The sequence below is a fragment of the Taeniopygia guttata genome, chromosome 5 (assembly GCF_048771995.1).
Source record: "Taeniopygia guttata chromosome 5, bTaeGut7.mat, whole genome shotgun sequence".
Classification (NCBI taxonomy): Eukaryota; Metazoa; Chordata; class Aves; order Passeriformes; family Estrildidae; genus Taeniopygia; species Taeniopygia guttata.
In genome coordinates, this window is record NC_133030.1 from 23115008 (window position 1) to 23127239 (window position 12232).

Below are 12232 nucleotides of genomic sequence, written 5' to 3' on the forward strand. Positions count from 1 at the left end.
CCACCATCCCATCTCAAACTGTGCTTTTCACAGACACAGATTCAATTCTCCTCTTTTGAAGTATAATCAATTTCTTGTTAATAGCATGCAAATACAGTAAATACAGCTGCTAATGTGTTATTCTGTAGTCATTTGTTGCACCTGATTAGGGAGAGAAATGTAAAAGGTTAATTTTCTAATTGCATACTCCCCCTAAATTATGCATATTATCACACCCACTGGCACTCAATAATGGGCACTTTTTATTGCAGAGTGATTTTCTATGAAACTGTGTATCTTCATATGTTTATTTTTAGTAAGCAAGAAGATGGAAGGAAGGGAAAAAAAATATCCATCCTATCAAAATTTCTTAACTCTGTCTGGAGAGCTTGCTGACAGGATATTAAAGCATTCCAAAAATATCTCTTCTCCCTTTCTTCTCACAGCTCATTTTTAATTTCCATAAAACTGTAATAAATTGAAGAGGAAGAATGAGACTGAACTAAAAGACACACTAATGCTGGATGCCTCTCCGTAAAATTTTGAAAAGCAGCAACATCTGAAATGCATATTAAACAAGAATTTCCTCTGGATACAAAAGCATGTCCTCCATGACAGAGCTGCCTGAACTCACCAACTACAAAGTCTTTTAATTACCTTCGAGATGCTGACCACACCTAATCTGGGTCTTTCACACTCCTTGTGCTTTCTGAAGCAGGGTCAGTGCATTAAGATCAGCTGTCTCCAAAAGATGAAAAAAGATTGTTTTCTTAGGTTATTAGCTATAACTGTCAATTAATATCTGAAATGGTGGAACAGAAAAGCAGTGTAGACACAGGTAATCACTAATCAATTAGGATATCAGCCTTTTTTCAGTCTAAAAACAAGTGGTTTATACTTGATAATTTTGTAACTTATTAAAGATAATAAATTAAACCGGAAAAAACAAACCTAAAAAGGGAGATGAGATAAAAAATTCTGAGGATGTTTCTCTTTGTGTTTTTCCCAATCTCAGAATTAAAGTTGTTAAAACTAGATGTTAAAAGAGTAGAGCAAGAGAATGATATGTACACACATAATTTGTGTCAAATTCTAGCATAATAATATAACACTTATATATATATATATATATATATATATATGAATGTATACTTATATTTTTTATCAAAAAATAATTTCTAATCCTAAATTGTTTCAATAAATTTTTTCAACTATCTCTAATGAACATATTGGCATAAAGTAGAAATATTTAGTGATCTTATGATCCAAAGCTATGTTGTTCTAAAAACTTGCCTAATGAAATCCAGAGGAGTGAAAGTAATATAAAATTTTGTGGCAGATCTGGAAAAGATCTCTGAATTAGTGGAGATCATTGACTTTTTTCATTTCCACTGACAATAATCCATTTTTCATGCAGCACTGGCACAGTAGCAGTTCTGCTCTCCTTCCCAGCCTCTAATATAAAGAGGGTTTATGGTCCTTTGCTACTCTGTAACTTTTGTACCTCTTCAAACTTTAAACTCTTCAACTATAAGTGGTGTCTGGTGTAGGCAGTGTGTTTCCTATATCTAGTCTTAAGGAATTAAAGCAGGATAAACAAAGTGTTTAATGTGTCTGAATACTAATGGATACAGAGAGCTCTACTGAAACTTAGTTGAGTTACACCAATAAAATATTTGGCCCTTCCATACTTTTGACATCAAGCTAAATCTCTGCTCTCTTTCTCTCCTTTCCCTTCTCCTCTTCAAAAAGAAATTCTGAAGACTAAACTCTGAAGTTTCATTTACTTTGTTCCTGCCATGTCAATTTACCAAAATTTTAGTACAGGAACAAAACTATTTATTTCCAACTTTTGATGTTTTATCTTATGAAAATCAGCCAGTATCCTTGGCTCTGCTTTCTGGTGCATAATTCTTAGATTAGCCAAACAGTGGAAAAAAGGTGGTGTTTCTAAGCTGATAATAATTGATGAAGGTAAGAGGACAGAAGGACAGATCTCCTTAAGCCATAGAAGATCAGCAGCTCAGGTGAGAAAGAAACCAAAGGGATTTTTCAATTAAATTAAGGTTACATGAAATGCAAGTGTCAAAGCCTAAATGAGGCCTAATAATAACAACTCATAGGAGTGTTTTTAAAGGGTTTCTACTCTGTGACACTAATCAATTGTCTAATTGATCCCAGTTGGGATGAGTAGCTTTTCATAAGTAAGTTTGGGTCTGTTCCAGTCTTTCATTATACGAGATTTCTCCTGTGCGTCCAACATAGTTTGGATAAAGCTAACACAGAAGCAAGCAGAGGTCATCTCCTTTTAGGTCTTGCCTTGATATTCACTACGCTGTTGGTAAAATGATCCAACAGTATTTTCTACATATATATGTGTGTATATATATATATATATACATATATATGTATATATATATATGTATGTGTACATATATATCTATATCTTTATGTATGTATGTAAGACAGAAAGTTTCCGGAATGGGAACTGCATCAAAAGTTACATGAATTTATAGAATTATAAATTAATGAATTAGTGAGACTGAATTTTCAGGGAAAGTTTGCTTTTAAACATTCAACTTTATTTGTTGTATTTTGGCTAGGTTGTGTGAGTTTAATACCAAAATTGGCTGATAACAGGTAAACCAAATGAAGTGCACTCAAGGAAAACACTTTTTGGATAGTGATACCCCTGTGATTGTGGGTTTATTGCTCCTTTTTTGTTTCAAGAATGAAATTGGTGGTTTATTTTTGAAGGAAAAAAATGGCCAAAAAAGAAACAAAAATACCTACATTTGTCCTAAAGTGTAAAGAGCTACTACTCAATTACTGAATATCTAGTTCATTCTTTATAAATCAAACTGTTTTCCCTCCTGCCATGAAATTTCTTTGTATTTCACATTTTAGATCTTCTAGGAAGGCAGATACCGCCATAATTTACTGCCCTTGTGCACACTTACCCACCAACTACTTTGATCCTTGGAGTAAGCACATTCATTCTAATGGAATTAGACAAAGCATGAATTTGGCCTGTGTTATTTATTCATGCAGTAAATGCTGTGACTGTTCACCCATCAAATCAAACCCAGGATTCACATACTGTCCATTCCCAGTGCAAATATTGTTAAGCAGCTGGTGCAAGAGGGGTGACTGAAGGCCAAGAACCTTTGATATAGCAAGGTTTATATGCAGTCTCCTGTGACTTGTATAGATTAGCTGGAAAATCCTAGAAAGCATCCTGAAAATCCTGAAAATACCACAAGAACGGGTATCATTACAGAGGAGAATATGATGTCATTCTTAAAATCTCTTGACATTTTTTGAAATAAATAAAATAGATTATATAAACCAAATATGGATTTCATATATACAGGACATGGAGGGTCTTTCTTCCCCTTTATGTTGTTGAATACTAAATTGCTAAAATTGCAGCCATGATCATACCATAAAACTTTCTTGTTTTCTGTCTTATTTCAAAGCTCTAAATTTTCTGTTTTCTTCTGCTAACTAATTTTAAAAATCCACATGAAAAATTCATTCAGCTCTCCTGTAATTTTTTTTTGTGTGCAAAAATTTCAAGAAATGAAGTCTCTAATGTATTTTGTTTCAGCAGCATATGAAACAAAATCACTACAACTTTACACGCCACCTGCTGAAGCTATTGACATCATACATTTAACATTTTCATTAAAACCTGTTCTTGATGAGTGCAATGCAAAAACGAAACCTATTTGGTTGGAGGTTTAATTAGTGATAGTGAATCTTAAGAGCTAAATGCTACAAGATTTATTGGTTCTATTTACTATTAAAGGTGTTTTGAAAAACTTAATGTCTGTACCACCTTATTTAAAATGGCATTTAATTATAATAAAGCCCATTTTATGCTGGTAACAAAGCATACCTTATAATTTGTCATTTGAAGCTGATCTACAATGATGGAAGAAAAAAATAATACAGATAAGAAATAGAGGTCTTTTAGCTAAAACCATGGGTCACAGCATACTAAGATTCCAATGCCTTCTCTGAACTAAAGGTTCAAGCAATTTTTTTTCATACCTAAAAATTTGTTGGGGTTTTTAATATGATTGCATGATTATTTGTGTTGGTTTTAATTGGTAGCATCATCACTCAAAAGAATCTGAAATCAGCTTTCATTCTAATACTAATTTCATGTCTCACGAGTTTAAAATTGGCTGAGGATTTCAGATTTTGTCATCAAAATTTAAATCTTCTCACAGGATTATATTCAACAAATATACATTAATGATGCATCACTTTATCAAAACTGGCTTGAAACTTACTGCTCATCAGTCTTGCATAAAACTTCAACCTATGTTGTCTGGGCCATCAACCACCATAATCATCCTGATGCCATTAGAGTATAAGTGCAATCTGTTGCGTGGTTTTAGGGTTTAAATGATTTGATTTTTTTTTTTTTTTATTTAGGGGTTTTTGTATACGAGTTAAACTGATGAACAGGAATTTTGTTTCCTTTGTGTTAATGCTTTTAGTGACTAAGCAGAGTTACATTTCCTTGATAACTTTGATCACATAATCATATGCCTGTAAAAGCTCTAACATGGTTTGCTGCAACTTGAAAAGATAAAAACCAAGGATAATTTTATATAATCCTTTTAAGACTAGGAATAAAATAAAGAAAGGAAAAAAAAAAAGAAAAAATAAAAGAAAGTAAGAATTACTTTTTTTTCTGCAGATTTGATTAGAGTAGGTGATAAAAACTTCTTCCAGGCAACTTTCAGGAATAATAAAAAAATTACATCAGAATTTAACAAAAATTCTCAGACTTGTCCAGGATAATAAGGAAATTTAAGCTACAGATAGTCATATATGTGTTGCCTTTACTAAAGAAATAATTTCTGCAGTAACGTAGACACAGTGTGTTCTGCTTATCAGCTGCCACATATGCCTGTGGAAAGAAATTTAAACTATATCAGAACTTAATGGAAAATGTGTTTAAATACTTGTAATATTGTAGGAAGAGCAACTGTTGGATGGGCTTGGTTTTTTTTGGGTTTTTTTTGGGTTTTTTTTGGGTTTTTTTTAATTGAGTCATAAGCAGCTTTTGTTCAAGAAATGTTTTGGATAAGCCATGGAAAATGTTGATGAAGTTTATTCAAGACTAAAGTGACTTAAATGGCTAAATCCAACACAGTGGTCCCTTAAAACCTCTGCTGGTGAATGTTCACTGGATGGTGAGTCTCCTATGTATTTGCTCTGTGGTTTTTGCCAGCTACCAGAAAGTTTTGGATCTTTCATTACTACCTGGTTATCCAAATTTGTTTGGTTTGAAACTCAGCCAGGCAATGAGGAATATATTTCCCTTTAATTCCAAAAAGAAAACATTGCTCTCTGGGATTATGTGATGATGGTAAAGTAGTTATGGAAATTTCAGCAGTGTTTAGTAGTGCTTTGAAGACTTTTATTACAGTTTGTGTGGAGAAAGTTGGTTGTTTATCCCATTTGCATGTTTGGAAACAAAAATTAGTATCAATTGTACTGTTTGGTTAGTGTTTGATCTAATTCAGATTTACCCCCATTTCATTCTGGAAAGAAGATTTGCTGAGTCAGAAGATAGCTGAAGATGTATGTCACTCCAGTTCATACTATTTTGAAAATGAGGTAGGAGAATACACTCATTTAATAATAATCTAATTATACATTTGGCTTGATTTGCAAAATGCAAGGACAAAAATATATTTTAAATAAAGTTACTAAACTTTTAAGATCCTTGAAAAGCTTCAATGTTTGTTTCAACTTATTCCTCAGACTCAGTTGACTCTGAAGCATCCACTTACTTTCAGTCTTCTTTTAACTAAAAGGCTTCCTAAATATAGAACTGCTGGCAGGAATTTCATGGTAAAATGTCCAGTATGTCTTTAAATATCATGGAGATATTCTTTGTTTAGGCCTGCCAAGTGGCTGATTGCTGGCAGCTGAAACAAGGGACAGATGGCCATCCAGCACTATCTGCACCCTATTGAGATGAATAAGTGACAATCTGCAAAATACTCAGAACTAATGTAAACCGGTTTAACCTCAGGAAACCCAGGAGCCCCTTAGGTTTCTCTGGAGATGTGTAGGCAGATTTTGTGCTTTTTGATGCAGTGTTCTTTGACAAAGGTCTCAGAGGTCCTCACACAAATGCAGCCCATTATGGCGCAAGCACAAAGACTGCATGCTGCTGTGAAAAACCTGCAAGGTCAGTGCCATGCAAGAGATGCTGAACACCAAGCAGAGTTTGAGAATGCAGACATTCGAGGGCATTCACCAAACACATGGTTTTAAGATGGCACAGTACTGCTGCTTTCTTAGGCCATATGCGGAATCAAACCCTGAAAGTTACCAGGCTGATGTCCTAGGCATCTTATCAGAAGAGATGGAAGTGGAAGACCAAAGGATAACTGAATGAAAAATCAGTAACATTCATGAGTTTAGGTGTATCAAATTTGAATGCAGAATTATTTACCAGAATGCTTCTAACAATGGATTGGCACAATTCCAAGCACAAATAAAGGCAAGAATAGATAATTAGGAGACCTGAGGACAAGAATTTGAAATTTTGGTGGAGAAGAAGCTTTACATGACCCAGTAATCTGTGCTTGTAGTCCAAAAAGCCAGCGCTGAGCTGCATCAAAAAAAAAACATGACCAGCAGGTTGAGGAATGAGATTCTCCTCATCAGCTCCATGCTTGTGAGATCTGGAGTTTGGTATGATAGAGTTTATGTCCATATTAGTTGTATTACTTAAGTCTGTACTCCTGAAAATGAGACTTCTTTGCTGATAAAGTAGGAATATTAAATCCAGATTGGCGTTATCTAAGCAATCCATATTTCAAGAAAGTATTTATCAAGGACTCAAATCCTTTATGTTCTTCCAGTCTAATAAGATATTGGTTTTCTCTCACTGGCTTTGCTAGTAGTTTGAGTTCTGTTTTAAGTGAAGTCACATTCTTTCCTTTACCTGGTTTCCTTGATACCCAGGAAATTACCACATTCAATGCCACATCAGAGATATCATTCTCAGGCTCTTCCAAGGTCTGGCCCATTAGCCAGTAGATCTGAGCCTTCCATTGCATTTCTTTTGGGATGTGTAGATGTACAGAGTTTTCACAAGTTATTTCATCTTTAAAATGGAAGAGGACATTCTGGCATATATAGAATGTAAAAACTCAAAAATCCATTTAATATGTCCAATGGTACATTTTACAGGTTGTAAGAATGGCCACAAAGTTCTTATTCCCATCACTGCAACAATTGGTATTAGTGGGCTCTTACAACTAGCTATTACTGGCTCTGCTATCTATAAAAAAAAAAAAATCTATTGTTTAATTTCCCAGCTTTATTGGAATTAGAGGATTATCTGGGGATACCGTCATATTTTCCCCTGGTCTTCTTCAGTCATTGTCAGAATCCTCCAGCACCATGACATTAATTTCCTCTGATTGATCCTTCCCTTCCCTACTAGAGCATTAATTTTTCCAATGTCTTTGCTGTCTACAAACAGCACATTGATTCAGGTCAAAAGGAGATGTCTTTCAGACCCCAAAACCTCTGTATATCCTTTCAACTTATCTAGTATTATTATTTTTTCTCCTGCAGTAAAAAGGCATTCAATATAACCTGCATTTCCCCTCAATCAGGGCTATGAGGCAGCATGGTATTTTCCAAAAGTTGATAATTTCTTCCAGGATTCTCCCCATGTGAACCAACACATCATTTCTAATTCAACAAGTCTGAAGTAGTAAATGTAACGTGTTCAATCATCCGACCTCACTGCCTGACTTAAAGGCACGTGTATTTTTTCTATGTATATGTACAAAATATATATATATTTGCATATACCTTATATCACTTGCACTCAGCTCCAAATTCATCAGCAAAGGTTCATGTTCCCTCATGAATGAGCATCTACGTGGGAAAAAGGCCTTCCACCACTTTGTACACTCTCTGCTCTGATGCATCAAAAGTACCTTTTCCTCTGATATCAAGCAGCTACCTGATAGAAAAAAATCTTATATAATTTTTCTTTGTGCACACCATTGATTAATTCCCGTGGAAGAAATGAAATATACTCACCAGTTAAGGAATTCACGCCTATTTTGTCCTTGCTCATGTCTCCAGTGCTTTGCCCTTTTGAGTCACTTACCACCTGTACACTGCAGAGAATGAGGTGGAGCACCTGATAAACTGGTTGGCGTGCACAGGAATCCTGTCTGATCCCATTCTCCACTGCTGGGGGCAGCAGGATGATCTGTGCAAGGCTTTATAGCTGTACAATCTGGGTCACCAAAACTGTTGTCCTTAAAGCAGGGCTCTTTCGTATGGTATGTGAGCCAATCAGCAACCCGAGTCCCTGGTGGTCTTGGTCCAGAATATTATAATATAATTTACATATACAAATTACTCTCAGGTATGCGTTTTTAAACATTATAATGATCTAAGGTAATCCAAGGTAGTATTTTCATCCTATCAGCCACCACCAAGTTATTATCTAACTTTATTATAGTTTCTGTTTGAATATTTCTGAAGAATTAATTGTCAACAAAATAAAAACATATTTTTTTTCCTCCTGATAACGCCTCACAGCTCCATTGCTCTCGCACCGTATTGTCATGACTTCAAGACCTACCCATAATTGCTGTGAGACTTTTTAATTTTTTGTGACAGCAATGCCATAGGCAAACCTCACTGTTAGTCATACCACTGATCAATGCATCTATTTATACATTGGTTTATCAATAAGGCATTAGTACAGAAAAGTCTACTTAATATGTGTGGGTTGCACCATGAAAAATTATTAACATTGGGAATTTCAGTGAGTGTAATTGAACCCTTTATAAATATGGCCAAGTACAAGCCAAATTCATCATCATTGCAGAAGAACACTTGCAATTATAATCACTTACAAGTTTTCTGAATATATTTTGTCCTTGAATAAACTTGATCACCTGTTGCTGACCAGCTTTAGCTCAAAAAAGCCACAGGACAATACACCTGAATGTGAGATAAAGCATTTTTACTATAAAGGGGGTTGAGCACTGGAAAAAACCCACGGAGGTTGTGGAATTTAAATCCCTGGAGATGTTCAGTTGACTGGCAGTCTTTGGCAGCATGCTGCAACTGATCCTCCTTTGGCAGAGGTCTGGAAAAGAAGAACTCAAGGTGTCTCTTCCAACCTCAATCATTCTGTGTTTAGTAACAAATAATGCCCTTTTCATTGTTAGTTTTACAAGCAAAGAGCTATTTGATGAAAGAAATCATAGTGAACTTTGTCTACCAGGCTTACTCCTTCAAACTCCTTGTTCAAATGAAGGTTAAAACCAAACGAATAGTGAATATATTGCCCAGGATCCCTTCAATGTTTTGTGGACACCTGAAACACATTAATAAATACAAATATTTCAGAAAGGATTCATGTTCCTGAGAACTAAAAGCTAAGGACCTTATGTAATTTAGGTCATTGAGATTGTCTAAAATGAGTGGGGAATTTCTTTTAAAGTGAAATTAATGTCAATATAGGTGGAAACAGAAATAATTGGTGCTTTCTGTGGAAAGAAAAAAGACCAGCACAAAATACATAATCTTGAAATTTCAATGCTTTTAGAGTACAGATGGTATGTCTAAATTTTCTCCCTACTGACCCCTTTGAATGCTGATGTGCATTTTTTGTCATTTGGTTTGGATTTTTACTGCTTTCTATCTTTTAAAAAAGTAGAACAGTACTCTTCTCCTTTAGAGTCTGTATAAGCATAAAATCTTTATCAAGCCTCTATTAATTTGTTTTCTCTTTTAAGACTTCTCTTTGTCTTAAAGAGTTTCTCAGTATGATTATGTAGTCTACTATTTTTAATGTGCAGAATGCCTGGGAGTATATTCAGCCTGAACTCTTTGAATACATAAAAAGAAGAGACAATATTTTTATAATTCTTCAGTACTGAAAACCACCTTCAGCATTGCTGGGAGAGTGTGTGTTAGTGTTTAGTATTAAAGACAGGACTGCTAATGCTGCTCAAAAACTGGTTTAGGTACACAAGTAGATACAGGTAGAAAAAGTATTTTTAATTAAATAATTTTAATAAAGCAAAAGTTCCCCAAGTATTTTATACCTTCTGTTTTGAGTTTATCCAAGCACTAGTATGAAAAACTAGAATGAAATTGTAAAAGCCTTAGGTTGTTCAAGTGTGTCAAGTTAAATCATTAGATTTGGACTAGTGTTCAAGTTACTTAAACATTGTTTTAAAACTTTCAAATTTAATTGACGTTTTTTAATTAGACAATGTTTGAATTGTAAGTAAAACTTCTGTGGAGTTTTTTCTTAAATTCTTATTGGTACAAACACGTATTTTAGACTTCAAGTAACTAATGATGGTTTAAATAGTAATTTACCTCAAATAGAGTGTTTATGCAATCTCACCATCAACAACTTTACGATAATTGTCAGCAAACATGAAATACATATTATTTACATAACTTTATCATTCTGGATCTTTAAGGGTCCTCTGGCAAATGCTTTGATGAGTTAATTGATGATTTGCAAGGAAATGACTCATGTTAAACTTTAATTTCACTTGTAACAATAGCATAAGAGATTACATTGGTATTGCTTCCAAACAATGGATAAATGCCGTGCCTAGCATTGTGTGCAAGCCTATTCAGAGTAATTAACAGGTGTGAATTGTTGTTTGCTGGGATAAGCGTCCCACTGTGCAGCACTTTTGCTGGCTGCAGGCTGCTTTCCTGCTGTATTACTGCTTCTAAACGAGTCAATCTCACTTTAATGTAAGATTTTACATATGTTAGTTCTTTGTACATTTGTCTATTTTTAAAGTAGTTGAGGCAATAACAGTGAATCTTTTCAAAAAGCCTGCATTTCTGCAAGATTCTGTTTGCTTTGCACATCTCCAGCCTATTTTGTTTCACTCTTTTCAGCAGGCTCTTATTCACTTAAAAGGAACAATTGTAGTAATTTGTAGGAATATCAGTACGTCTCCTTAACTGCAAGACTGAAGCCTGTTCTGTGGTTTACAAAATCAAAATTTACTGCACTGGATTCTTAACCATGAGTTATATAAGAAAGTTACAGAGATTACATACAATCTGACAGATTTCTGTATCTATGGGCTCTCACATAGAATTTTTAATTTTGGCTTTGAAATTCTCATACTCTTTTAGCAAATTCCAGTGGATTTCATCAGTAAAGACATAAAGAAAGTCCCCAGTTGTAAAAAGTTTGACGTTTTAGAATTTCAAATAAAAAATCCCTCAACATTTTTGCAGTTTTGACATTAATAATATTTCTTTAAATATGTATTTAAATCTCAGATTAAAACTTGTCTATAATTATTTTCTACTGTTTGTGTTCTACATTTAGTTGAGGAATGGCAGGTCCAGATACAGAAAACACACAAACTAGGAACTTTCCCCATCTCCTTCTTTCACATCAGAATTATGTCACAGAATTGTCTTAATCGGTTTTACATTTTTATAATCCTTTCAAAAGAAAAGTTGAAGTGTCATACTAGTTCAATCTGTTTTTCCATTTAAAACAACCAAGGTGTCAATTGATTTAAGTTATTGTAAAAATAACACCTTTACCATATTTTATATTTTTTGTCTTTCTTGTTAGTATAGGTCTAAACACTTCTAGAGGTTATAGTTCATGTTTTTAGCAAAATAAACTGTTAGGTAGTCGGGCCTCATTTATGCCATCAATAATTTCAACCTCAGAACTGAAAAGCTGGCCTAATTAGGAGATGTGTAAACTTCTTTTAATGGGACCTTGGGACAATCACTTTTCCTTGAACTTTCTAATGCTGACCCATTGTGCTGATGACTTTTTCTGCCACTTTGGAAAATCCCGTTTGAAACGTACAAATACAGATAAGTGATATTATTTGGTTTTGGGTGTTTTTTCCCTGAAGCCAATCCAACACCAGTAATTTATTGTGGCTGGAAGCTTGATGTTTTTGCTGATGTGTGGGCAGATCACAGGGCATCTGTTTTCCCCTACTATCTCTGGCATCCAAGAAATATTGTTTTTCTGTTTTAAAACTGTGTATGTGTTTTCTGTACTCTAGTGTAGTCAAAAGGGTTTTTTCTTTCCCCTTTCTCCATACAATGACTATTATTATCTCTGAAATTCTCTGAAAAAATGTTGCAACAACTTAAATGTATTGTCCTTTCTCATATTTTAGTTCAGATGTTATTATTTGACATGCTATGGAAAACTGGA

General features: G+C 34.3%; 1 long non-coding RNA gene across 2 annotated transcripts in view; it reads right to left on the reverse strand.

Annotated features, from left to right (window-relative positions):
• Positions 1-8999: 8999 nt before the first annotated feature.
• The window catches only part of LOC140684273 (uncharacterized), a 140850-nt gene continuing 137617 nt past the window's right edge, over positions 9000-12232 (reverse strand). For both annotated transcript variants that reach the window (XR_012056300.1, XR_012056299.1), the window contains one exon: positions 9000-9142. This is a non-coding gene — a long non-coding RNA (uncharacterized lncRNA). The remainder of the gene's footprint in view (positions 9143-12232) is intronic.